Source organism: Chrysochloris asiatica, unplaced genomic scaffold (assembly GCF_000296735.1).
Source record: "Chrysochloris asiatica unplaced genomic scaffold, ChrAsi1.0 scaffold00186, whole genome shotgun sequence".
Lineage (NCBI taxonomy): Eukaryota > Metazoa > Chordata > Mammalia > Afrosoricida > Chrysochloridae > Chrysochloris > Chrysochloris asiatica.
The window spans coordinates 1,847,962-1,852,620 of NW_006408704.1; the positions used below are offsets into that span (position 1 = coordinate 1,847,962).

Consider the following 4,659-nt stretch of genomic DNA (forward strand, 5'->3'; position numbering starts at 1 on the left):
TTCTTACATTGATGAAAATATCTGGAAGGCATACCGTTGGACTGAGAAACTGTGAGTATTTACTCCCTAAATGTAAGTACAGAAAACAGTGCATTGTAAGCTCCTTCTTGTCCAGAATTTTGAGGCCAATATCTCTGATAAAAGGAATTTTTTGCTTTGTTTCCCAACTCAACCTGTATTGGTTACAATTACTGTAATTTTATGGTAATTTTAAAAATGAAGGTTGATGAGTTCTTGTTCAAATAAGTAAGTGGCAATCTAAATTGTCTTTCATTTTATGTATAATACAGTATTCTATTCTCAGTGTATAAAACAGAAATAACAGGTATAGTGAAAATGCTTCTTGTTCTCTAATCCCCTACTCCTGAAGGAACTGCGTCTCAAAGTTTGGTGTATATCCTTCAAGACCGTATTCCATGAATATGCCTACATCTGTATTTACATAGAACAGAATAGATTTATTGTGTGGGTTTTTGTTTTGAATACTTTTTTTTTTTTTATCATGCAATACATTGTTTGATTTCTTGACTGTAGCTTGAATGAGTGGATCCAAGCAGAATGAAATCTTTGATGAGAAGTCTTCAATCTATTCTCCATTTGTCATGATGTTATTTATTGGTCCAGTTGTGGGATTTTTGTTTTCTTTTCAGTCCATACTAAAGGTCTGTATAAAAAGCCTATACTGAAAATGCATCAGTAAGATTTTAAGTCCTCTAAATGCTCAGCAAGCAAGATTGTATCATCTGCATATCATAGGTTGTTAATGAGTCCTCCTCCAGTCCTGATGCCACATTCTTTTTCATATGATCTAACTTCTTGGATTATTTGCTCAGCATACAGACTGAGTAAGTATGGTGAAACAGTTCATCCCTGGTGCACACCTTTCCAGAAACCATTCAGTAGTCCCTTGTGCTGTTCTAATGACTGCCTCTTGATCCGTGTACAGATTCCTTCCTTATGAGCACAATGAACCGTTCTGGAATATCCATTCTTTGCAATGTTATCATAGCTTGTCATGATCCACACAGTTAAAAACCTTTGCATCGTCAGTAAAGAACAAGTAAACATATTTCAGCTTTCAGCCAAGATTCATGTGATGTCAGCAATATTATCCGTAGTTCTGCATCTTCTTCTGACAATTTCTTGTTAATGTACTGTTGCAATCGTTTTTAAATTATCTTTAGCAAATTGTACTTTCATATAATGCTGATGATATTGTTAGGTGATTTCCACATTCCATTGGGTCACCTCTCTTTGTAATGGGCACAAACATGGAGCACTTCCAATCAGTTGGCCAGTTAGCTATCATTCAAATGACTGAAGTCTTGGCATAGATGAGTGAGCACTTCCAGTGATGCATCAGTTTGTTGAAATCTTTTCATTTGTATTCCTTCCATTCCTAGGGACTTGTTTTTTGCCAATGACTTCAGTGCAGCTTGGACTTCGTCCTTCAGTACCATTTGTTCTTGGTTATTTGCTACCTCTTGAAATGAACATTGACCATTTCTTTTTGGTACGGAGACTCTGTGTATACCATCCATCTTCTTTTGATGCTTTTAGCATCATTCAATATTTTTCCCTATTTGTTGTTGTTGTGAAGTGCCGTCGAGTCAGTTCTGACCCATAGAGACCCTGTACATGGTTTCCAAGGAGCAGCTGGTGAGCTTGAACCACCTGTATAGTAAGTTTAATATAGTAATTGAGGCTTGATTTTTTTCTTCAGTCTTTTTTGCTTTAGAAATGCTGAGTGTGTTCTTTCCTTTTGGTTTTCTAACTCCAGGTCTTGACACATTTCATTATATTTTGTCTTCTTGAGCTGTTCTTTGAAAGCCCCTGTTTAGCTTTTTGATTTCTCATTTCTTCCACTTGCTTTATCATCTCTACACTGGGAAGCAAGTTGCAGAGTCTCTTCTGACATCCATTTTGGTTGTTTCTTTCTTTCCTGTCTTTTAAATGACCTTTTGCTTTCTCCCTGTAATGCTTTTGATGTCACCCGACAATTCTTCTGGTCTTTGGTTATTATTGTCTGGTGCATCAAATCTGTTCCTGAGATGGTCTCTATCATGTGGGATATGTTCAAGATCACATTTTGGCTCTCATGAATTTGTTTGAATTTTCGTCAGCTTCAGCTGGAACTTGCATATGAGCAATTGATGGTCTGTTCCACAGTCTGCCTCTGGCCTGCTTTTGGCTGACAGTATTAAGATTTGCTATGGTCTCTTCCCTTAGATGTAGTCAATTTGATTCCTGTGTATTCCATCTGTTGAGATCCATGTGTATAATCAACTTTTAGGTTGTTTTAAAAAGGTATTTATAATGAATAGTCATTGGTCTCACAAAATTCTATCATGCAATCTCCCACATCATTCCTATCACCAAGCCCATATTTTCCAATTACTGATCCTTTTTCTTTGTTTCCAACTTTTGCCTTACAATCACCTGTAATTATGAATACATCTTGATTACATGTTTGATCAATTTCAGACTGAAGAAATTGGTTGTTGTTGTTAAGTGCCATTGAGTTGGTTCTGACTCATAGAGACCCTGTATAAGGATGAAGCTGGTAGAATTCTTCAATTTTATCATCACTGGCTTTAGTAGTTGGTGGGTAAATCTGAATAATAGTGGTATTAACTTCTGGTCTTCCTTGTAGGTATAAGGATATTATCCAATCACAGACAACATTGTACTTCAAGATAGGTCTTTTTGACAATGCCCTTCCTCTTGAATTTGTCATTCCTGGCGTAGTAAACCATATGCATGTCAGATTCAAAATTGCCAATCCCAGTCCATCTCAACTCACTGGTGTCTAGGATATCAATCTTTATGCATTCCATTTCCTTTCTGACAATTTCCAAATTTCCTAGATTCATGCTTTATACATTCCATGTTCTGAGTATTAATGGATGATTTTAGCCATTTCTCCTCATTTTAAGTTGTGCTCCATCAGCAAATGTAGGTCTGGAAAGCTTTACTCCATTTGTATCATCATGGTCATCTCTACTTTGAGAAGTCAGCTCTTCTCCATTCGTGCCTTTCAGCCTGAGGAGCTCATCTTCTTGCACTATATATAATAATATTCTGCCACTCCTTCTCCCAAGTCTGTCTTAGTCTGGAAGCTCTACTGAAACCTGTCCACCATGATTGTTCATGCTGGTATTTCAAATACCAGTGGCATAGCTTCTAGCATCACAGCAACACACAGGCCACCACAGTATGACAAACTGGCAGACTTAATGTTTTTTAGAGCAGTTGTAGGTTTACTAAAAAAAGTGTATAAAAAGTACAGAGAGTTGTCAAACTACCCTCTGCTTATTGTTTCTCTTATGAGCACCTTGAATTCCTGTGGTACAACTTTACAATTGATGAACTGATATTGATACATTTTTATTAACTAAAGTCCATATATTTTACATTCTGTCAGAAAAAACAGAACAAGGGGCTATTGAATGGTTTAAAATCAGGAAAGGTGTGTCCCAGGGTTGTATCTTTTCACCATACTTATTCAGTCTATATGCTAAGCAAATATTCTGAGAAACTGTATTACATGAAGAAGAATGTGGCATCAGAATTGGAGGAAGACTAATTAACAACTTGCAATATGCAGATGATGCAACCTTGCTTATGGGAAGAGCAGAGGACTTAAAATACTTACTGATGAAAATCAAAGACTATAGTCTTCAGTATAAAGTACACCTCTATATAATGAAATCTCACAACTGGACCAATAAATAACATCATTGTTAAACATAGAAAAGACTGAATGTGTCAAAGACCTCATTTTGTTTGGATCCACTTTAAACACTCATGGAAGCAGCAGTCAAGAAATCAAACAATATATTGCATTAGGCAAATCTCCTGCAAAAGACTCTTAAAGTGTTCAAGGACAAAGATGTCATTTAGAAGATTAAGGAACACCTGACCCAATTTGTGATATCTTCAGTCATTTCATATGCATGTAAAAGTCAGATAATGAATAAAGAAGACTATAGAAGAATAAATGCATTTGAATTATGATGTGTTGATAAAGAATATTGAAAGTACCATGGACTTCCAGAAGAATAAATGTCTTGGAATACAATCAGAATGTTCTTTAGAAGTAAGGATGATGAGACTTCATCACTCATAATTTGGATGTGTTCTCAGGAGGGATCAGTTCTGAGAAGGCCATCATGTTTGGTAGAGTGGAGGGTCAGAGAAAAAGGAAGACCCCCTGAAAGAGATGGATTAATTCAGTGGCAGCAACAGTGGGCTCTAACATAATGGCAATTGTGAGGATACCGCAGAACCAGGCAGCGTTTCATTCTGTTCTGCCTAGAGGCAGAACTGACTCAACAGCACCTAGCAAAAACAACAGCATTTTAGGGTTTATTCTTAGTGTTTGTACTCCACTAGGTTTAGGAAAATGCATAATATTCTGAATCCATCACCATAGTCTCATACAGTTTCACTGTCTCAGGCTCCTGGGCATCTTCTCTCCCTCCTCCTGAGCACCTGAAACCAGTGGTATTTGTATTGTCTCTCTAGTTTTACATTTCTAGAATGTCATATGGTTATAATTATACAATAATGTAGCATTTTCAGACTGATTTCCTTCACTTAGAAGTAAATATTTGGGGAACAAACAAGATGGCAGAGAGGATAGAAGTGTAGTGAAGA

The 4,659-nt window shown here is 36.7% G+C and overlaps 1 pseudogene; it reads left to right on the forward strand.

Annotated features, from left to right (window-relative positions):
- The window catches only part of LOC102825807, an 82,766-nt pseudogene that overhangs the window by 27,685 nt on the left and 50,422 nt on the right, over positions 1-4,659 (forward strand).